The sequence below is a fragment of the Rhinoderma darwinii genome, chromosome 1, assembly GCF_050947455.1.
Source record: "Rhinoderma darwinii isolate aRhiDar2 chromosome 1, aRhiDar2.hap1, whole genome shotgun sequence".
NCBI lineage: Eukaryota > Metazoa > Chordata > Amphibia > Anura > Rhinodermatidae > Rhinoderma > Rhinoderma darwinii.
The window spans coordinates 104,613,685-104,638,662 of record NC_134687.1 but is presented as its reverse complement, the minus strand read 5'-3'; the positions used below and the strand labels follow the sequence as shown (position 1 = coordinate 104,638,662).

General features: G+C 41.2%; 1 protein-coding gene across 1 annotated transcript in view; it reads left to right on the top strand.

The window, feature by feature from the left end:
* The window catches only part of GALNTL6 (polypeptide N-acetylgalactosaminyltransferase like 6), a 1,595,017-nt gene that overhangs the window by 22,968 nt on the left and 1,547,071 nt on the right, over positions 1–24,978 (top strand). The window lies entirely within an intron of this gene.

Genomic DNA, 24,978 nt, shown 5'->3' with positions numbered 1-24,978 from the left:
CTGCCTCTCTGCAGGACAACTGTCCCGTACTGTAATCATGTTTTCAGTACGGGACAGTAGTTCCACGGAGAGGCAGGGACTCCTAGCATCGTACATAAATATGATGCTAGGAGCCCGGCTCCCTGCAGGGTGTTCGGTCCGGTACTTGCGGCCGAAATACGTCCGTCAATTACGGACGTAATTAGTGTGTGTGCACATACCCTTACTGACGTCGCCTAGCAACGCTGCCGTAATGACGGGTTCACACATGTAGCCACCCGTCATTACGGGGCCTCATGCACACGACCATAAAAACACCCGTTATCACGGGTCGTAATTACGACCCGAAATAGCGGGCCCATAGACTTCTGTTAGCCACGGGTACCTTCCCGTTTTCTCACGGGAAGGTGCCCGTGCCGTTAAAAAGATAGAACATGTTCTATTTTTTTATTTTACGGGCCGTGCTCGTAATTACGACTCGTAACTACGAGCACGGCCGGCCGGCCACGGGCAGCCGGCCGCTTTTGCGAACCGTGCTGTCATTATAATTATAGCAGCACGGCCCGTAAAATAGAAAAATAGAACATGTTCTATTTTTTTAACGGCACGGGCACCTTCCCGTGAGAATACGGAAAGGTACCCGTGGGTAACAGAAGTCTATGAGCCCGTTATTGCGTAATAACGGGTGTTTTTACGGTCGTGTGCATGATGGGAGCACGGCTCGGAAAAACGAACGGCTGCCCGTGCTCATCTCCTGAAATAATCTGTGCTGCCTTAAACTCTGTGGACAGGTCAGGATCCTGTTTCTTTTAAATGCTGCTAGGGAACCCGCTCGATCCACTATATAGGGCTACGCTACAGTGCAGCATTTAAAAGAAACAGGATCCTGACCTGTCCACAGAGTTTAAGGCAGCACAGAGTATTTCAGGAGATGAGCGTGCAGATTCAGTGCTGTTGTGAACTCTGCTCTTACCATTACGTAGCTCTCAGTCTGTTATCTCTCCTCCACTCCTGTCCTCAAGAACACCTTCACATGATTGGCAAGTCACCACGTAATGGTAAGAGCAGAGTTCACAGCAGCACAGAGTATTTCAGGAGATGAGCGTGCGGATCTTGTGCGTGGTGGTGACTTGCCAATCATGTGAACGTGTTATAGAGGACAGGAGTGGAGGAGATGAGCTACGTAACAGACTGAGCTACGTAATGGTAAGAACAGAGTTCACAGCAGCACAGAGTATTTCAGGAGAGGAGCGTGCAGATTCAGTGCTGCTGTGAACTCTGCTCTTACCATTACGTAGCTCAGTCTGTTACCTCTCCTCCACTCCTGTCCTCAATAACACCTTCACATGATTGGCAAGTCACCACCCCGCACAAGATCCGCACGCTCATCTCCTGAAATACTCTGTGCTGCTGTGAACTCTGCTCTTACCATTACGTGGTGACTTGCCAATCATGTGAAGGTGTTCTGGAGGACAGGAGTGGAGGAGAGGTAACAGACTGAGAGCTACGTAATGGTAAGAGCAGAGTTCGCAGCAGCACTGAATCTGCACGCTCATCTCCTGAAATTCTCTGTGCTGCCTTAAACTCTATGGACAGGTCAGGATCCTGTTTCTTTTAAATGCTGCACTGTAGCGCAGCCTTATATAGTGGATCGAGCGGGTTCCCCAGCAGCATTTAAAAGAAACCGTGTTTGTGTATGTGTGTGTTTGTGTATATATGTGTGTTTGGGTATGTGACTTTGTCTGTTTTTGTTTTTATATGTGTGTGTGTATATATGGGTGTGTTTGTGTATATGTGTTTTGTGTATATGTTTGTGTATATATGGGTGTATTTGTGTATATGTTTGTGTGTAGATGTTTGTGTGTGTTTTTGTGAGTGTGTGTTTGTGTGTATATATGGGTGTGTTTGTGTATATGTGTTTGTGTATATGTGTGTTTGGGTATGTGTGTTTTTGTTTGTATATGTGTTTGTGTATATGTGTTCGTGTATGTGTGTATAACTGTGTGTGTGTGTGTGTTTGGATATGTGTGTTTTTGTTTGTATATGTGTGAGTTCGTGTATATGTGTGTGTTTGTCTGTTTATGTGTGTGTGTATATCTTGTTGTGTTTGTGTATATATGTGTGTGTCTGTGTATGGTTGTTTGTTTGTGTGTGCGTGTATATATGTGTATAGGTGAGTAGAAGTATTGGTATTGTTCACATTGATAACTGTTTTTTTATGTTGTTGCAGATTTTGATGTACCGATTGGACTACATCTTCGATTCGTTGGACTACTGCGTAGATCTGCGTTTTTTCAAATTTTAATAAAATGGTTAACGAGGGTTTTGTTGGGGATTTCTTATTTCAATAAAAAAGAATTGTCTTTGTGGTTTTTTTTAAACTTTATTAGTGCCTAGATAATGGTAGTCGGCTGATTGACAGCGTCCATTATTAAGGCGGTACTTAGTGTTAGCCGGTGCAGAGGCTAGCACTAACCACCCATTATTACCCCGGTACCCACCACCACCAGGGGTGCCGGGAAGAGCTTGGTACGATCCAGTACCCGACCATCTGTTGTGATGGTCGGGTACTGGGGCGGCCGTAGGCTGGTATTATGAGGCTGGGAAGGGCCAAAATCAGTGGACCTTCCCACCCTTGTAATGCTAGGCTGCTGCTGCTGTGTTGTATCTGGCTGGTTATAAAAATGGGGGGGACCCCCACGTCGTTTTTTTTTTTGGAATTTAACAAATTTAGCAATAGACGGGTCCCCCACATTTTTTATAACCAGCCATATACAAGGCCGCAGCAGTCTGGCATTACATGGGTGGGAAGGGCCACTGGTTTTGTCCATTCCCAGGCTAATAACACTGTGTTGTATGTGGCTGGTTATGATAAATTGGGTGGAACCCCATGTCTTTTTAAAAAAAAAAATGGAAATAAATAAATAATTTAAAAAAATGACGTGGGGTCCCCCCCACTTTTATAACCAGCCAGATACAACACAGCAGCAGCAGCCTAGCATTACAAGGGTGGGAAGGTCCACTGTTTTTGGCCCTTCCCAGCCTCATAATACCAGCCTGCGGCCGCCCCAGAGCCCGACCATCACAACAGATGGTCGGGTACTGGATCGTACCTGGCTCTTCCCGGCACCCCTGGTGGTGGTGGGTACCGGGGTAATAATGGTGGTTAGTGTTAGCCTCTGCACCGGCTAACACTAAGCCTCGCATTAGTAATGGATGTTGTCACTCAGACAGCGGCCATTACTAAAGTGGTAATAATAAAATTTGAAAAGAAAAAGACAAAGATATAGATAAAATATTTTATTGAAATAAAGCACCCCCAACACAACCCTCATTAACCATTTTATTGTAGAAAAAAAAACGTCATCTAAGTAGTCCTCGAAACCGACGTAGTCCAAACACCAAACCTGTAAAAAAAAAAAAATAATGAAATAAAACATGTCGTAGGCTTAGATTCAGTTTAATGTGTGATACTGACTGTTATACCATGTATAGAAGCCTCCCGTGAAGTTGACTTAGATACAGGGCGCCAGCAGACAGTATCATACATGGCCATACAGACATATATACAAACAAACATACATGCAAACATACATACATATATACAAACATACATACATACATATATACAAACATACAAGCATGCACATATATACATGCAAACATACACACATATATACATACATACATGCAAACTATCATACATACATGCATACACACACATGAAAACATACATACATACAAACATGCAAAGATACATACATACATACATACATACATACATGACAACATACATACATGCCAACATACATACATACATGCCAACATACATACATGCCAAAAAATAATAATAATACGTTCATACTTACTTTCCTCCTGTCCGGCCTCCAGCGATGACGTTTCATTCATGTCGCCGCTGCAGCCTGTGATTGGCTGCAGAGGCGGTCACGTGGGATGAAGCGTCATCCTGACGTGCGTGACCGCCACTACAGCCTGTGATTGGCTGCAGCGGCGAAAGGGATGAAACGTCATCGCTGGAGGCCGGACAGGAGGAAAGTAAGTACGAACGTATAATTTTTATTTTTTTATTACATTTAAATGGTATTTTCCGCGCGCCGAGCATGTACTGTGAAGGTTGCTGAAAGAGTTAGTGCAGCCCATTAACTCTATCAGCACCCTGGACAGTAGCATGCTCGGCGCACGTAAGTGACAGGTTCGGTCAGAACTAGTTCGGTCCGAACCGAACTTTTTTGTGAAATTCGGCGAACTAGCCGAACCGAACTTTTGATAAGTTCGCTCATCTCTAATGAGGATAATTGATCAAGTAGGTTGACCACATGATATAATAATGTGGCTACATGATCAAGTAAGGAGGCCACATGACTAAGTAATGAAGCTACATGATCAAGAAGGGAGGCCACATGATATAATAATGAGGATACATGATCAAGTAGGTTGACCACATGATTAAGTAATAGGCTACATGATCAAGTAAGGAGGCCACATGACTAAGTAATGAAGCTACATGATCAAGTAGGAAGGCTAGATGATATAATAATGAGGATACATGATCAAGTAGGTTGACCACATGATTAACTATTGAGACTCATGTCGGGTAGGGATGCCACATCATTAAGTAGGAAGTATTTGCATTCACTTTTATTATATATCATATTGTTGTTGTTTGAATGTTCTACTGTATGTGTGGACCTTGTTGTTTAGGAAGGTGTTGCTCTATTTTTGGCTCCTTTCAATTTTAACCTTGTATAATAATACTAGTAAAGACACTAAAAGCATTCTTTGTATTTAAGGAGGACTTGTCATGTTTTTTATTTTAAACCACATTTCTCCTCTTATTCCCCGCCTCCTCCTGATTCCAGCGATGTCTAAATATTTTTTTTATTGCACACCCCGTCTCCCGCTACAGCCCCCGCTCCATTTGGCGTCTAATAGGCTAATTTGGAGTAAAGGTACCATGAGGAGGAAACTTCATCTCTCCTCATTAGGCATTGGCTCGTGCATCGTTGTGATGTTGTTCAGTCAGAGTGGACAGCCTCACAGCGATACAGAGGACCTGCTGTATTGTGGCAACACGTACAGAGGAGAGCTGAGGTCTCCACCTTTTCTCAAAATTAGCATATTAGACACCAAACTGAGCAGGGGGCCGTATCGGGACACTGGGGACAATAAAAATGTTTTTTTAGAACGCTGGAATCGGGACGAGGCGGGGAATAAGGGGAAATCCATGACAGGTCCTCTTTAACTATTACCATTGCAATATTTAACAAAAATTGTCAAAAACATTTTTGAATTTTCATTATAATTTCGCATAGGAAAAACTTTCAGATGACAGCAAAAAATATATGTGAATGTATGCTGTTTAACAACAAGCAATGAAATACTGTAATTTTTGATAAAGCATTGTGGCTGTGCCAGGCTAAAGACTGAAAAGGGTTGCAGGTCAAATCTTTTTGTAAACCATTGCTAAAATCTGGTCATCTACACAAAATGTATTACATTGTTACAGCCCTACAGCTGTTTTATCCCTTGCCGCTCCTGTTCTCTCTTTCAATGCAAATTGCAGGTGCCTGTATGAACCCCAACAGCACACCATGCTTCTAGTCTGTCATACAGAGAGGATAGGGGGCGCACCAGTGAGTGTGCACGTGGCTATGTGGCTGGCCTGGCTGCAATGTGTATCAGTTGGGAGCTCAACAATTATATAATGTAGTATCTGTTATGTAGATTACTACATAATAACAATGGAACCACTTTAAAGAGAACCTTTAACATAAGAACTACTTTACTGTATATAGAGTGTGTTCTGGAACTTGTGTTTTATGGCATACTAAGACGACAGAAGAACATACTTCTAAAGTACTTCTAGTGAATATGTTCTCCAGTGACAGATCCCTTTTACAATCAACAATACTAAGAATGAGCCTGTTTTTCATTGTTAATACTAGGTAGACATTGATATTTTAATACTACTGAAGTGCTGAACTGTGCTGGCCATTGACAAAAGCAGGAAATTAAATTTAAATACATCTTAATCTCTTTCATTAACAATATATCAATCCTGGATTCATTGTTTGTATTCTTTTTTCTTCAAGAGAATTTCCACTCAAAATGTAAAACAGCCAAAATATTGTATTAGTATGTCAGATATTAGCGCCGCAGCCAAAGTTTGGTACTGTAATTGTCTTTCTTTTACTTATAAAATGTAACTGGTTGTTCTGCCATATTGGTTGTCACCTAGCTTCTGATTTACTAATATATGGACAATTTTATGTTTTAGGCAGAAATTCACTTTAAAAAATCCTCCAAAATTCTAGCAATGTATAATAAACATCACAAACTCTCAGTACACTTCATTATACAAATAGATATACTGTAGCATGGGGGGGATAAACAAACAAAACATATAAGAACAACAGAACAAAGAGTAACCACTCTCATACATAGATGAAGAAGGCCATGAAGTCAAGAATCTTATCCCTCTTTCCTTTCCCTCGATGACATGACTTTTTTTTGTCCATTTACTAGGAGAGTGGATCAAAGGGTGGGTTCAAATAATACTGTCACATGGGGTGGGCCACATTATATCAATGTATCTATGACATCTACCAGGAGACAAGGTATGATGGAGCACACAGATCCTGTCAACACTTTGAAAAGATCAGAGATCAGAAACCACACCTAGAGAGATGGATTCCCCAGGAGCTTGGAACTAGATAGTCGGTTATAGTTTTTGCCCCGACTGCTGCATTAAAATTTAGCAGTCCTTGTGCTCTTGGTGAACACCGGTATCTTTCGGGTTTAGATGTGATAGTTTAATCATAAAATAGGAAAAGTATTCTTGAAAGAATTTCATTTTCAGTGATCTGGGGAAGTAAAAGAACAATTCTGCATAGGTGTCTAGAATACATTTGCTATATTTATCCTTTATAAATTCCTTTATATTATGTTATTTGAAAGTTGTTATAGCAATATCAATTTATTCATTGTAATTTCTGTCCATTTTTTTTAGTGATTTGGAATATTTGCGAGCTAGTGTACTGCAATGTAATTATAATCCTAATCCACAGAAAATAATGCATGATTTATTCAGTTTTACTCCGTTTTTAATTCTCATATTCTACTTCTTTTGCAATGCCATGTCTCAAGTGATCATATTACAGAATCACATATTTTCAGTATTCCAATCATAATGTTGGTTATATTCAGAACGACACAAGTCCAAAGCATGACCTTCCATGGGGGACATAAAATGAGATCCTCGGAGCATGCATTGTGGTGGCATACCCCAGGCAATGTACTGTGCCTACAGGCAGCAGACTACTCTTTTGACCCAATGAAAACTATACTGCATAAATAAGGTAGAAGGTAACTTCCTAGACAGTTTGCTCATTTCTGATGCATCTGTAACAACAGAACAATGAAACAGCATGAAACTTCACGTATATGAACAAGTAAAGTGTGTAGTGCTGTTCTGTCAAAAATCACAAAAACATGTTGTTACCTGTAACCCTTTAATCACTGGGACCAATTATTAGCGCAGTAATATCTTGCATTTGTTGCAATAATCTATGGAAAGTAGTATTTGTTATTAAAGAGGTTGTCTCTATAAGACAACCCGTTTAATTTGTCCATATATACTGTATATCTCCCATGAAATCAACATACAGAATCAATAGCAGGACATGACTGTTTCCTTTTTCTGCTTGTCTGAGTTATGAATGGGCTGAGCAGTGCTGTAGGTTTTATAGTTCACTGGATGTAAAGGGATCCACTTTTCTTAGGGGGGTTGGGCCTAATGACTCTATGACTAAAGCTGCATTTACATGTGCAGATTACTTCCCGTCCTAACAAATACTTATTTAAATATTCTACATGTATACCAAAAGGCTCCTCTTCCTAGCAAGATAAATTCCCGCTGAACCCTATTATTCCCTCCAATTATGATTCACACTAAAGCGGTGGACTGGAGGGGCATTGGCACCAAAAACCACTCAAACATTTGCAAGGGTATTCAGATACAGGGCTAGGCTAGCAAACTGAATTTTTGCCCTGGGTGAAGGAATGCCCACCTACCAGAGGCATTGCTAGGGGTTTAGCACACGGGAGGCGAAAACATATCTGAGTGGGCCCCAACCCAGTGGGCCCCCACAACACATGTTTACAACCGAAGAGGTACATTCTAATTATAGTGGTCATCATTCTGAATGAGCAGGAGTGCTGTATATGCTGCTATATTCCCAATTCTTACTGAAGTGTATTCTTTTCTCTGACATAGGAATTTGCATTAGAAAGTGTTGCAGACCTCTCTGAAAGTAAATGAAAGAATATATACCCCCCATCATATGTATATGCCAGCCATCACTGCTGTATATAATCCCCATCATCCCTGTATATGCCCCCATCATCACTGTATATACCAGCAATCACCCTGGTATATAACCCATTCATCCCTATATATAACCCCCATCATCCCTGTATATAACCCCCTTCATCAGCCTTCATCAGCCCTGTATATACCAACCATCATCCCTATATATAACCCCCATCATCCCTGTATATACCAGCCTGGTTGGTATATCAAGGGATGATGGAGGTTATATACAGGGATGATGGCTGATATATAAAGGGATGATAGGGGGTTGTGTACAGGGATGATGGGGGTTATATACATGGATGATGGCTGCTCCAGCTATCATCCCTGTATATAACCCCCATCATCCCTGTATATACCAGCCATCATCCCTGTATATAACCCTGTATATAAACTCCATCATTCCTGTATATACCAGCCAGGTTGGTATATACTGGTATGATGGGGTTTATATACAGTGATGATGGGGGTTATATACAGGAATAATGGCTGGTTTATACGGGGATGATAGGGGTTGTGTACAGGGATGATTGGGGTTATATACATGGATAATGGTTGCTCCACCTATCATCCCCGTATATAACCCCCATCATTCCTGTATATAACCTCTATCATACCTGTATATATCAGCCTGGCAGATATATACAGGGATGATTGAGGTTATATACAGGAATGATGGCTGTTATATACAGGGATGTTGGTTGATATATACAGGGATGATGGGGGTTATATACAGTGATGATGGGTATTCCAGCCATCATCACTGTATTAACCCCCATCATCCCTGTTTAAAGCTGCCATTATCCCTGTATATTTTCATAACTGGATTCATCGGGGAGGGGTGCTTGCTCACCTTCTCCTGACACGCAGGCTTCTTCTGCTCCTTAGCAGCACGTCTGCAAGCTTGAATAATAATAATACAGCATGGCCGTGCACAGCCATGGTGAGAGCGGCGGGAGGGAGCGGAAGGAGCGGAGCTCAGAGGCGGACTGGAGCAGCGGGAGCGGACGGCCCCACAATTTCAGTGGGCTCCAATATCTCATTGGCCCTGGGGCCACCATCCCCCCTGCTCCCCGCTAGCTACGCTACTGCCAGCTATGCTACATTTGATGTGCATGTAACTATTGCAACATATTGAATCAGAACAGGTCACATGCAGGTCAAATAATGATTCCATTTTTAGATCATCAATATATAGCCATTATCACTGCAATTCAACACTCATAGAGAAACTTACAAAGTGTAAAACCTCCTTAAACAAGGCAAAACAATCTGCAAATGAATAGTTATCATGGAAATTGTCGTGATTTTGTCTAAATCGTCCTTTCAGTGTACAGCTTTTCTGATGTATGGTTTCCTTCTATTTATAAGTACCTTGATCTGGCATAAAATGGCTCTAAATGTAGGATTAGCTTTTATTATGCCATACAAAAGAAATTGATTCCTGGTCAGATATTCATAGTGTAAGGAAAAGATTACAGGTAGTCAAGCATAAGAGAAATTGTAATCTTGAGACCACAGTTTTACAATGTAGGGTCAGTAGTAAGTAGTTAAGAGAAAAACTATATCTATAATATTGACGTTTAGGAAATAGATACAGTAATAATCATTTTCAAAAAGTACAAAGTTGAGAAAATAGCAGCATTCAATAAATATTTTTCTAAGATAACTGGTAACTTCTATTTATAGTTGTTAGAATATGTTGTAAACTACAAAAGATATAAAAAAAAAAATATTACGTTTCGGAAAAAATATAAAATAGTAAGATTCAGTGAAATAGTTGTTATTAACCACAGGTATCCAAGTCTCAAATACAGTAGCATGACGTTGGAAAAATTGCAGTTGGCTAGATCAGGCTAGATTGCCAGTTTGTCATGGTTCTTAATAATTGGACCAATCATCTTTAGGTTTTTGAAGCTGTCCGACATGAAACAACCTTGTTCATTTGTGTTAAGCCTGTGCTTTAAGAGATGTGAAAACCAGTGGGAAACTTGTGACACAGTAGGAAGTAACACATCCGTTCACTCTCAATTCAACAGGAACGTTGTTAAGAAGACTATTTAAGCTTTTTCCAAAAAATAATCCAATTTTCGAGTAATTTTCCTTCACCAAAAATACATAGTAAACTTTTAGAGTAGGAAGGTACTGAATAAGTGCTGAATAAAAATAACAAGCCTCTTATCCCAATTCAAATCTGTACAGGGTTAGGAGCTTTAACAAGCTCAACTCGTCATTTATAATACCAGGGGATTCACTCATGGCACTCCAATTTTTTTTGAACTTTACAAGTATACGTGACATAAGGAAATTTTTGGAAAATTACTTTATTTTCCTCTTGATAGTTAATCCTGATACAAGTACAGAATATTTATTCTGAATAACGCTGCATTTTGTTTGCTGTTTTCTTTATATTAATACATTATAGCAGTATGTCATGTTAGCCCATAAACAAATCCTTTATTTTCTAAACTGGTGTAATTTTCTTAAATTATTTTTAAGCTAAGCCTAAATAATAGTTGTAGATTATAGAGATAAATAAATAAATTCTGGCACACTGAATTGTGTGCCAGTGCCCCCCCCCCCCCCCCATGTAGTGTGCACCATATTCTTTAAAGGGTACAAACACAGTTCTAGAATATGGTATAGACTGAAAACATCCCCAGGTGGTGTTTTTATCAGCCACTTTTCTAATAAGAAAAGTGGCAGAATGGGCAATGAATGAGTGCCATAGAGTGGTCCATTTTTCCCTAATACATTCACCAGAATTATATATTTTCCAATGGGTTAATGCCAGTGTAATTTTTACTAGTGTAAATACATTGATAAATGTGCCATGATATATTTACTAGAATTTCTTCAGCTGTGGAAATGACTCAAACTAACGGACACATCATGCCCTTCTGACTGCTTACAGCAAGTTGCTTGCTCATTTCTTGCTATGATTAGGACCTTACCCTGTAGAGCTACTACCCTGTGCCCGTAGTCAGCAGTCTGTGGTTAGTTTCTTTATCTGAATAGAATATATTCTATATATTTGACTCTTCACTATCCATGTTAAATGTGCACTTGTCCAAATGAATAATTATCGACTACACAGCGACTTTGGCTGCAACAAAGATCGGACGTCCGAACATTACTGTGTCGTGCTGAATGCATGTAGCAGGGCCCTATTTAGAATTTGTGCTGACACCCCTGATAGCGCAACTTTACGCTGCAAAAATCGCAACAGTGCTAATTGTTGCGGGTTTTACCTCCCGATTGAATTCAATAGGGAAAACCTACAACAGAAAACCAGCGATTCCACAACATAAATTGACATGCTGCGGATTACAAAAACGCACCGCAGGTCAATTTATGAACGTTTTTTCAGTGTGTTATTTATGCAGTGTGTGGATTAGATTTTTTCAAATATCATCCACTCTACTGCTACTGTATTACGCTGTGAATTTTTCGCAATTAAATCAGTTGCGTAAAATCCGCAGTGTTTACGCTACGTGTGGACATACCCTAAAATAAATGCTCAGTGCTACCCCATTAACAATCCCTCCCCTGTCCCACACATGAACACTGGGGCCCATTTCCTCTATTCTTTATCAGGTAACAGTTTATTATTTTTTTAGAAAAAAAACACTCACTGCACTGCAGTGGCCCCCCTTTCCGACTGGAGCAAAAAATGCCCTGCCAGTTACCTCAGTACTTCGTCCTACTTTTAAAAGTAGGCCAATTAACAGAGGTAACCTGGGACCATGTGATGTAAACTAATCAATGAAAGCTTAGAGCTGTGATAGCTTAGTTTACTGTCACAGACCCAGGAAGATAAGTATAATAATCGTTTTGCTTTTTCATTTATTAGTGTTACTCATGTGTTGTTTTTTTACAGGTCCGGTTGTTGGATTACGTCAGATTCAAGGACTACTTTGATGACAGCGTTTTTTTTTTCAATAATATGGTTAACTAGGGTTGTGTGGGGGCTTTTATTTCTATAAAATATTTTTCTGTTTAGGTGTTTTTTAATTTACTTCATTACTACTGCCTTAGTAATGACAGCTGTCTGAAAGAGTATTAGACGGTGAAGAGGCTAACACTACCCCCCCATTATTACCCTGGTACCCACCGCCACCAGGGGTGCTAGGAAGAGCCGGGTACAATCCAGTACCCGACCATCTGAAGTGATGGTTGGGTACTGGGGCATACGCAGGCTGGTATTATTAGCCTGGGAAAGCCTAAATACAATGGCCCTTCCCATCCTGGTAATGCTAAGCTGCAACTGCTTTATTGTATCAAGTTGGTTATGAAAAATCGGGGGAACCTCAAGTTGTTTATTCAATTATTGATTTAAAAAAAATGATTTGGGGTCCCCCCATTTTTCATAACCAGGCAGATACAACATAGCAGCAGCAGCAGCCTAACATTACCAGGGTGGGAAGGCCCATTGATTTTGGGCTTTCCCAGCCCAATAATTCCAGACTGCGGCTGCCCCAGTGCCCGTCCATCACTTTAGATGGTCAGGTACTGGATTGTACCTGGCTCTTCCCGGCACCCCGGAAAATTGTCCTCACAACCCTTGTTAACCAATTTATTGAAAACAAAAACGCCATCAACGAAGTAGTCCTCGAATCCGACGTAGTCCAACGATCGAACCTGTAAAACAAAAACATTAGTAATGTTATTAAGTAAAAAAACAAAACTATTATCATACTTGCCTTCCTGGATCTGTGACAGTTAACTAAGCAGTGACAGCTCTTAGCTGTCATTGGTTCATTTACATCACGTGGTCCCAGGTTACCTGAGTTCATTGGCCTACTTTTAAAAGTGGCCAATGAACTTAGGTAAACGGCCACCACATGAGGTAAACTAACGAATGGCTGCTTAGAGCTGTCGCTGCTTAGTTTACTAAGCCTTGTGACACAGGATCACCTGAGATGTGCCAGAATTGAGACGCATATCGGGTGCATGTGCCACTATAAACCTAGTGTGGGACTCCTTCAGTTACTTGCCTTGGCGGGGCTAAGAAATAAAGTTTCCGTTGATGCAGGCCTGGTCTTTTCTGATCAGGCCTGCTCCAGCGGAACGATGGCAGGCGGAGCGATGACGTCATCACACCGCCTGCTCCACAAGAAAGCGTTGAATGATGAGGAAGGGAACTAATGGTTCCCTTGCTTCACCTGCGTTTTCAATTGTATCCACTTCCTAAGCACCCGGATACAATTGACGACAGTACATTACGTTAGGGTTGTCACGATACCAGAATTTGGACTTCGAAAATTATACTTTGTGTAGTATTGCGATTCTTGATACCAAAACGTTACTTTGCTCACAATAATAAAAAAGTTCTTCCATTTTCTGATGTGAGGCACATGGTATGATAAATTTTGAACTTCCGTGTGCCTCACATTTATAGTAATTAACCCCATCATGTTCAGTCATAATGGTCAACATTAGGTTAATGTGTGAGGTACATAATGGGGTTAATTACTATTAATGAGAGGCACATGGATGTATAAAATTCATAATACCACGTGCCTTACATTAATAAGTGAAAGAAAGCAGTTTTTATTTTATCGTTTTATACTGTACACATCATAAATTACGCTATAAATTTGTTGTGCAGGTTATTACGGTCACAACAAAACCGAATGTGTGTATCATTTATGGATTGAGACTTTTATGTTATGGTTTATTGTAAAAAGTGGGTGTGTGTATTTTATTTATTTTTTTAAATTTAATATTATTTTCTTTTTACTTTTTTATTTTTAAACTTTAAAGGGGTATTCCAGTTACAACAAGTTACCCCCTATCCCTAGGGTAAAGGGTAACTTGCTTATCGGTGGGTGTCCGATAGCTGGGCCCCCCACTGTTTACGAGAACTGGGGTCCCGTACCCCTCGTTTAAACCGAGCGTTAGGTCGCTCATGCACACTGCTGCTCCATTCATTCTCTATGGGAGAGTCGGAGATAGGCGAGTACAGCGTTCAGCTATTACCGGCGCTGCCATAGAGAATGAATGGAGCAGCAGTGCACATGAGCGACCTGCCGCTCAGTTCAAACGATTGGTACGGGACCCCCGTTCTCGTAAATGGTGGGGGTCCCAGCTGTCGGACAGCTTAGTATCGCAATACATTAATTAACTGTATTGAACCGTTTGAGGGTGCACGGCATCAAAATAGTATCAATGCATCGTGCAACACTACACTACATTACATTAAACATGTAGCAATACTCACCTGACCTGCTGCGGTGCCCTCCTGTCCTGCTCTGTCTCCCATCTACAGCGCTTCTTAGACTGAGTCTAAGAGATGCCCACTCTTCTCAGACTGGCCACAGCTGCTCTGGCCAATACATTAACAGTGGGCGTGTCTTACAGACTAAGGAGCACTGGTGAAGAGCACATCCCCACCCCTGCCCTGTGAGTGACCTGTCCGCTGGCCGGTCAGGTCACGAGTTAAGCTTTTAGTAAAAAAAATAAAAAAAATGATCCTCCAACCGCCCCCCCTGCTGGACGCCCAAAGCACTGCAACCCCAGTGCCTAGTGGTAAATACGGCCCTGCATTGCAGTGATGCAGGTGAATGTGGCCCGGTAAGCAGTTAATGCATTGATGATAGCTTTAAATCTATCTATCTATCTATCTATCTATCTCTCTCTCTGTCTATATCTGTCTGTCTGTCTGTCTTTTCAAAGAGTATGTGTAAAAAAAATATGGAGATGTCACTCGGTTTTCTGTGAACAATACAGACAAAAACGAATAACATTTCTGTCTGTCATTGGCCTAAACCATGACCTGAAAGTACATTATGATTACAATGAATGCGAACATCTCTATTAGATTATAAAATGCAATGGTAATTCAGGCACTTAAAGATACAAGCATTTAAAAACGTAATTCTGTACAACACAAAATGTTTTACTCCAACAAGTCAGGACTCCATTATTGTACTATACATGAGGGAATATAGAATTGGGCTTCAATTATATTCAATAGTTTTGCATTCAAAGAAATTAATGGAAAATGTATTTTCTAAAAAAATAAAATCACAAATAAGATTTTTTTTTTATAAAACTTGGTAACCATAGCAACTGATTATTTTATGGGTTATTTTATTTTCTTGTCAGGTAATTATAAACACTTTAGTCCATGGAAATGTCATATACTAATACATGAAGCATTTTTGTCTCAGTACTCAGGGTTCTAGTTTAAAAGGCAAGGAATAAGCACATATTTGTTGTTACTACTACCAGGGCTGTACTTACTGCTAGGCACTCGTGGGCATGTGCCTTAGGCGGCACTATTGAGGGGGCGGCACCTTATGGGACATACAGTATTTTACACTGATCACAGCAGCTGTGGCAGGGCAAGGAGCAGGGGGGACAGAGAGCAAGCAGCAACTTCTGTCTGTGCTATGTAATCTAGATGCCGCATGGTCCTGAACTCCTAGAAGTGCATAAATAAATGGAAGGCCTATAGGGAAGTTCTAAATATAATAGGACAAAAACAAAAACATTTAAAGGTTGACTAAGCTTTCAAAAAACTTCTAACATGTCATAGTGACATGTCCGAAGTTTTGATCGATGGGGGTCTGAGCACTGAGAACAACACAGATTGCTAAAACGAAGCAACAGAAGCGCTCGGGTGAGCACTGAGCTGTTTTGTTTCTGATTGGTGTGCGGGCTCATAGACTTTCTTTGTTTTAGCGATCGGTGGGGGTCTCGGTGCTCAGACCCCTACCGATAAAAACTATGACATGTCAGACGTTTTTTGAAAGTATAGTTACCCTTTAAGGCATCATGCACACGACCGTGCAGTAATTACTGTAAGTAAATACTGCACAACAGGCCACGGACAGTCCACTGAGTTACCTGCATTTGTTTCCCAGGGGACAGTGCTACTTCACAGCGCTGTGCTAGGGGAAGCTTGACATCACTGTCCAGTAACTACTGATTTAACGGAATCCCCATTGCCGATGATCTGGCCGGGGATTCCTCTGCTAGAGGAAACCCCTGAGGTCTCTGTCCATATATGGACATTGACGTCAGGGACTCCTCCTGGAGCGGAATCCCCGGCCACAGTCGGCAGAGGGGATTCCGCTCAAGGAGTAGCCACTGTCCATATATGGACAGTGACAACAGGGCCTCCCTCTAGGAGCGGAATCCTAAGCCTATGGTCTGACTGAGGATTCCGCTCCTAGAGGGAGTCCTAATGGCGCTATTTACAATGTGTGGTGCTGTCTTCAACGGGGGGAGGGGTGGGTGGCACTATTAACATGGACACTGAGGCAATATATAGGGGCACTATCTACATGGGCAATATCTACATGGGCACTTTGGCAGTATTTAAGAGGGCACTGGCACTTAATATGTGGGCACTGGCACTAGGGAAAGCTTTTGGGGCATTATCCTGTAGAACGGCAGCTATGAGGGCATTATACTGTATGGGGCAGCTATGGGGCATTATACTGTATGGGGGCATTTTTGTAGGCATTATACTGTACGGGGCATTATTCTGTATGGCACATCTATGGGGGCACTATGCTGCATGGGGGCAGCTATGCAGCATTATGATTTATGGTGGAATTTGTTTGGGCATTATACTGCATTGGGGCATCTGTGTGAAGATTATAATGTATGGGGCATCTGTGTTGGCTTTATACTGTATGGGTGCATCTATGGAGGCATACTGTATGGTGGCAGATATAGGTCATTATACTGTGTGCGGGCAGCTATTTGGCATTTAACTGTGTAGGAAGCACTATGGGAGCATGATACTGTGTTGGCTGAACGGGTGTGTATGGATGAGGATTGGATGGGATTAAAGGAGTGGCTTAAAAGAAAAAATAATTCCCGCCACTGGCGCCGCATAGGTTGTCCCTCTTTGTGATACTTGAAAGTTGGGTGATATGTTTGAATGCATCTAAAATATATAGTAAATCAATGTGACATTATTCTTAAATTATAAAATGTGGTGTCTACTGCTCCTATGCAGACCTATCTGACCCAAAAACAGAGTGTCATAACGATGCCATATGCGTGAAAACCACGCAGCCATACTGATGACACACGCAACTGCAATGCACAAAAAAACGTTGCATTTTTTTGTGCGTGCAAAACGCACATGTTCGTGTGAATAAGGCCTTACTGTGTTATGTGAGGATTAGAAAAAGCTTAGCATCAATTGCATATATCTCTTATATTTCTTTCATCTCTTTGGCTGTTTATAATCTTTGTTCATTATCAGCTTGATGCTCAGAAATAATATTATTCCTCATTGTTCTATGCTTTAGTAGAATCAGTCAAGGATCTATTATTTTAACAGAAAGCTGTGACCAATTGCTTTAAAAATAAATGATACTTGCACTGAATCAGACGAGGGTTCATTAAAACTCCTGTACAAGAGCACTCATCAGTCTCTCTCCATTGGCTTTGACGTTGCCGGAGACATTGTTATATATTATGTTTATTTTTAGAGTTCATCTTTATGACTAAACCTATTCTCTTACTGTACATGAAAAGCAAAAACAGTTCTTCTTTCTTACAACTACTTATCTGGTGCAGAAAATTGGCAAGTATACATTTGTGGTAAATTCAAGTTCCACTCTTTTGCTTACATTTTAACATTGAAGGTGTTATCCGGCAGTTTTAAAATGTTGTAGGAGGGCAGGGCAGGGTATAAAATAATAAACTAACAGGTACTCACCCTTTGAAATGCCCCATGTTCCTGCGCTGATGCCTGTTTGTCACCGCTCTAGTCCCAGAAGCTCCTGCAGTGGTCATGTGCAGTTCATCATTCTAGTAAATGACATGTGACTGCAGAGATCAGCGATTGGCTGCAGAACTTCTGAGACCAGAGCAGCAGCAAATGGGATGTCAGAGCTGAAACGTGGGGCGTTTTAAAGGGTGGTGTACATGTTAATTTATTATTTTATAATCTCCCCTGACTCCTGAAAAAACCCTTTATATATTATGAGTTTATATGTAGCGTGGGATGAAAATACAGAAGCCTATATTTTTCAAGTGTGTTATTTTACATTATGTATTGTCACAATCTAGGGTATGTGGACCCACTAGGCCGCTCCGCCGTAGCAAAGAGGCAGCTGGCCAACTTACAGTCTATGCACAGTCTTGTGGAGGAGGTTTGTAGTCCAGACAACGGCAGGGCTTCCGGCAAAGATGGGGCTAGGAATGGCAGGTTGCTCCAGACGTGGCGGATGGCACCAGGGATGGCAGATGACACTAGACGTGGTGTATCCAGCAGGCGGCACGACTTCGATACAAGGCAGGCTCAGGAATGAAACTCTGCACGGTATACAGGAGATAGGATGCAGGGAACGGGAACACTGGGAGCAGGGAAACACTAAGGGACCATATGCAATACCGACCTGGGAAAAGTACAAACACGCTCAGGCAAGGAGTGGAAGGGCGGAGCTCTTCTTATGGTCCATGATGAACAGGGGTTAATTACGGAACTTTAACATGTGTGCGCGCTGGCCCTTTAAGGCGGGGACCGAGTGCGCTCGCGCTTTAATACTCCGAGCAGGGTCGGACGGCCGCAAGTGCTGGAGCCTCCTAGAAAGGAGACGCTGGCCGGTTGCCAACGGTCTGTGGTCACGGCCGTCGCAAGGTAAGGAACGGCATATCCGTCTGTATGACCTGAACTGCGGTCTTAAATTGGCCAGCGGGTTCCATTTCCTGAGCGCACTGTCACGATCTAGGGTATGTGGACCTATTAGGCCGCTCCGCCGTAGTGAAGAGGCAGCTGGCCAACTCACAGTCTATGCACAATCTTGTGAAAGAGGTTTGTAGCAGAGATAGCCCAGACAACGGCAGGGCTTCCGGCACAGATGGGACTAGGAGTGGCAGGTTGCGCCAGATGTGGTGGATAGCATCAGGGATGGCAGATTACACTAGATGTGGTGTATTCAGCAGGTGGCACTACACAACTCCGATACAAGGCAGGTTTAGGAATGAAACACAGCACAGGATACAGGAGATAGGATGCACGAGACGAGAACACTGGGAGCAGGAAAACACTAAGGGACCATTTGCAATACAGACATGGGAAAAGTACAAACACGCTCAGGCAAGGAGTGGCAGGGTGGAGCCCTTCTTATGGTCCAGGATGAACAGGGGTTAATGAGGGAACTTTAACATGTGCGTGCGCTGGCCCTTTAAAGCAGGGACCGAGCGCGCGCAACTTAACACTCTGAGCAGGGCCGGAGGGCCGCAAATGCTGGTGTCTCCTAGGATGGAGATGCTGGCTGGATGCCAACGGTCTGTGGTCGCAGCCGTCGCAAGGTATGGAATGGTGGCGGTCCGTGTCCACGGCCGTGACATGTATTTGCCTAGTCAACAAAAGTTTGTAACAAGGATTTTTGACACCTTTATTCTAATATATTTCACTTAGTGATATCAAGCACTGCTTGCTTGTAAAAATCCATTAGGATCTTTGTACTTATCCTGTCCAAACGTCTATCAATAAATATACAATGTCCCCCTTCGTTTAGGAATTTAGTCTTTGTTATCAGCGCTGATGCTGATTTAACCTGATTTTTTTCAATTATAACCATTTTAATATAATAATTATTCCATGCCTTTAAGTATCCCTGCCTTAACAGTAAAGATAAGGACACCATCACTGATCTTAGAGTTTACATCCATCTATGGATATGTATTTTTGTTCCCAATCTTCTCTCAGAGATGAGAGATGGACAGTCTATAAGACCAGTGTTTATAATAGTTTAGTCTATTTACTAAAAATGGGGATCTCCTGGAGGTTTTTGCTTATTCCTCGTGGACTCCCTAAATAAATCAGCAGGAGTGTAGACTTACTGGGCCTCTGGGACTTATTGGTGTTGCCCATAGCAATGAATAACATTCATTATATTTTCAATTTTTTTATTATATTTTCAATTTTTTTCTTAAAATGTCATGTAGGAAACACTGAATGGGTTTATCCAGTTTATATATTATTTTTTCACTTATTTGTAGAATAGGAAATTATACTGTTTTCTAATATACATGAATTAGAAATTCTGTTCACATACATTTCTTATAGTGCATGTGTTGCTGGCGGTAGAAATACTTTATAACTTCTGCTCTTCAATAGCTATTATTCAAAGGGATGTGAGCAGAATTTTAAATATGTGTATACAATATCTGCATTATTTCCTATCCTATAATTAAATTATTTGAAAAAATAAAAAGTTGAAAAACCCTTTAATTTTTTCCATTGCTTTAAATCTCATAAATGAACTTGCATTGTGTTTTAAGAAAGAAATAGTTTCTCACCACATAGTAACATTAGGCACTAACTTTAAATGCTTGAATTCAGCGCTGCATCTCAAATCACCCATTTTTCTGATGAATTTGTAGGGTAATGGTGGATAATTTTGCTTTCTCAAGCCATGAAAGCTTATTATTGAATCATTTCTGCCTTTAAATGAATCAACTCTCACAATAGTTTGAAATACAAAAAAGTGTAGTCCCAAACAGATAAATCACAGAAAAAAATAGCTGTGCTTTTTGTTCTATCACTATTTGCTGTGTTGCATTCGTGCATGATCAGTTATGCCCCTTAACAGTCATAAAGGCACAAGCTGAGTTATTGCAGCCGTTTTAGCAAATATGACGTTTTTGTTTGGTTACAGAGTAACCCAGAATTTATAGAAATACAGTGCTGCGAAAATGTATTTTCCCCCACCTGATTTCTTCTATTTTTGCTAATTTAACACATTTAAATGCTTCAGATCATCCAACTAATTGTAATATAAGATAAAGTCAACACGAGTAAATACAAAATTCAGCTTTTACATGATCGTTCCATTTATTAAGGATAAAGATTTATTCAAAACCTAGATCAACCTTTTAACCCCTTCCTGACATATGACATACAGTTACGTCATAGCCTGGTAGGGGAAGTATGGAGCGGGTTCACGGACTGAACCCGCTCCATATGATGCCGGTGTCACCTGTTTGTTACAGCGGACACTTCAGAGTAATGAGCGGCATCGCGCTCGAGCGCGATCCCGCTCGTTTAACTCGTTAAATGCTGCGGTCAATAGCGACCGCAGCATTTAAATCGTTAGAAAGAGGGGACGGCCCCCTCTAACAGCTCATCGCGCCCCCCGCAATGCAATCTTGGGGGGGCGATGATTGCTATGGTTGCGTGGCGGCCTAATGAAGGCCCCCAGGTCCGCCATCTTTGTGCACCTAATAAGCCCTGCCTCCGGCAAGGCTTAATAGATGCCTGTCAGAATCACGATATACTTCAATACATTAATATTGCAGTATATCGTGCAAGTGATGTAACGATCGCTGGTTGAAGTCCCCTAGGGGCACTAATAAAAAAAGTAAAAATTAGTTAAATAATGTGTTTTTTTGTAAAAAAAAAAAATATTAAAAGTTAAAAAAAAAACTTTTCCCATTTTCCCCCTAGAGCATAGTAAAAAAATAAATAAAATAAACATAATTGGTATCGCCGCGTCCATAAAAGTCTGAACTATTACAATATATCATTATTTAAACTGCACGGTGAACGCCGTAAAAAATAAATAAATTGTAAACGCCAGAATCTCTATTTATAAAAAGTGATCAGACACCAAAATGGTATTATTAAAAACGACAGCTTATCCCGCAAAAAAAAAGCCCTCATACCACTTAATCGACGGAAAAATAAAAAGTTATGGCTCTCGGAATTTGGCGACACAAAATTAATTTTCTTTTTTACACTTAGGTTTTTACTTGTAAGGGCATGCCCAGACGTGGCGGATTTCTTCCGCAACTGTCCGCATCAATGCCGCAGCAGAATCTGCGTTGCAGATTCTGTTGCGGATCTGCCCAAAATGGGCATTAAATTGATGCGGACTAGCCGTTGTGTATTGAGGTGAAAGTACTTCCCTTCTCTCTATCAGTGCAGGATAGAGAGAAGGGACAGCACTTTCCCTAGTGAAAGTAAAAGAATTTCATACTTACCGGCCGTTGTCTTGGTGACGCATCCCTCTTTCGGCATCCAGCTCGACCTCCCTGGATGACGCGGCAGTCCATGTGACTGCTGCAGCCTGTGATTGGCTGCAGCCGTCACTTAGACTGAAACGTCATCCTGGGAAGCCGGACTGGAGGAAGAAGCAGGGAGTTATCGGTAAGTATGAACCTTTTTTTTTTTTACTGGTTGATGTATATTGTGATCGGTAGTCACTGTCCAGGGTGCAGAAACAGTTACTGCCGATCGCTTAACTCTTTCAGCACCATGGACAGTGACTATTTACTGACGTCGCCTAGCAAAGCTCCCGTAATTACGGGTGCACACACGTAGTCACCCGTAATTATGGGTGCACACACGTAGTCACCCGTAATTATGGGTGCACACACATAGTCACCCGTAATTACGGGAGCCCCATTGACTTCCTCAGTCTGGCTGTAGACCTAGAAATACATAGGTCCAGCCAGAATGAAGAAATGTCATGTTAAAAAACCAATACGCTCCGCAGCACACAGAACATCTACATAACATCTGTGGACTTCATTGCGGAATTTTGAATCTCCATTGAAGTCAATGGAGAAATTCCGCAATGAGTCCGCAACCAGTCCGCCACACGTCCCCAACAACCATTGTATGCTGCGGACACCAAATTCCGCACCGCAGCCTATGCTCCGCAGCGGAATTGTCCAGAACGTGCAAACGAACCCTACTAAAAAGTTGTGGAAGGCAATGGAGAAACGGGTCCGCTGCGGAGTGTCCGCAGCGGAATACCAGAGCAATTCCGCAACGTCTGGCCATGCCCTAAAAGTAGTAAAATATAGAAAAAATATATATATATTTGGTATCGCCGTAATCGTATTGACCCACAGAATAAAGTTAACATGTTTTTTTTAATTGCACAGGGAATTCCGTAAAAACAGCGCGCAAAAAAATATGGAGGAATCGCTCTTTTTTAAAAAATTTTACCCCACAAATAGTTTTTTCCCCATTTCCTAGTACATTATATGGCAAAATAAATGGAGCTATGAAAAACTACAACTCGTCCCGCAAAAATCAAGCCCTCATAGTACTATATCGACGAAAAAATAAAGACGTTATGGCTTTTGGAAGGTGGGGAGGAAAAAACAAAAATTTAAATCTGGAAGTTGTTTACGACGGGAAGGGGTTAAAAAAGTAATTTCTCCCCTTAACCTAATAACTTATCATTTTTGTTTTCATTCGGCTACATTTGAGGGTTTTCGAGCACGAACTGGTCTTGCCATAGCATCTCAATGGGACTCAAGTCCGGACTTTGACTTAACCATTTCAAAACCTTCATTTAGTTTCTTTTGAGCTAATCACAGATGGACTTGCTTGTGTGCGTCAGATCATTGTCCTGCTGTAAAACTCAACTGCGCTTGAGCTCTAGGTCACAAACTGACAGGAGGATAAATCTCCTTCAGAATTTTTGGAAAGAGAGCAGAATTCATAGTTTCATCACTGAATGACAAGTTGTCCAGGTCCTGGAGAAGCACAGTAGCCCCAGACCATCACCTTACCACCACCTTGTCTGACTTTTGGCATGATGTTTTTAATATGGCATGCAGTGTTAGCTTTACACTAGATCAAAAGAGAACCATGTTTTTTGGCAAATACGAGATGAGCCTTTGCGTTCTTTGTGGTCAGCAGTGGTTTTTGCCGTGCAATTCTCCCATGGATGACATTTTTGCACAGTATCTTTCTTATTGTGGAATCGTGTACATTTACCTTAAATGAGGCACGTGAGGCCTGCAGTTATTTACTTTATTGTCTGGGTTCTTTTTTGACCTTCTGGATGAGTCTTCGATGTGCTCTTGGGGAAATTTTTGAAGACCTGCCACTCCTAGGAAGATTCACCACTGTTCTATGTTTTCTCCATTTGTGGATAATGGATCTCACTGTGGTTTGCTGAAGTCCTAGGGCCTTAGCAATGGCTTTGTAGCCCTTTCCAGACTGGTAGATTTCAATAATGTTGTTTCTCATCTGTATTTGAATCTAATTTGAACGTGGCATCATGTGCTGCTGTTCAAGACCTTCTAGTAAATTTCACATGGCCAGACAGTGATGTTTGGATTTAACATGTCTGTCAGTAATAATGCTTAGGTGCGGCTAGTGAAATTAAAGCCAATAGTCAATTTAATTTGTTGCACTGGTTGATTTAGTAGCTAAGGGGGCAAATACTTTCTCACATAAGGCCAGGTAGGGCTGATCTGATCAGCATTTTTTCTTTAATAAATTATATCATCATTAATAAACAGCATTTTGCGTTTACTTGAGTTATCTTTATCTAAAGTAGTTTGATGATCTGAAACCTTTAAGTGTGACAAATAGGCAAAAATAGAAGAACTTGGCAAATACTTTTTCACAGAATTGTAAATATTTTGTACTCCCCCTGTGGCATCTCCAGTTAGGTTTTATACTGAATTCAATGTACTGTATTGTTTTACCTAAGAAAGTTATCTATGTGAACGGAGCTTATACAGCGGTACATGGAACAGAGCAGCCTCCGTGCACTCCTGTACAGTCTCTGTGGGATATATTTTCCCCTAGTACATGCAGAGTCAAAAGGAGCATGACATTATCTTCTCTCTTTTGGATTTATAGAGAATTCGACAGAAAA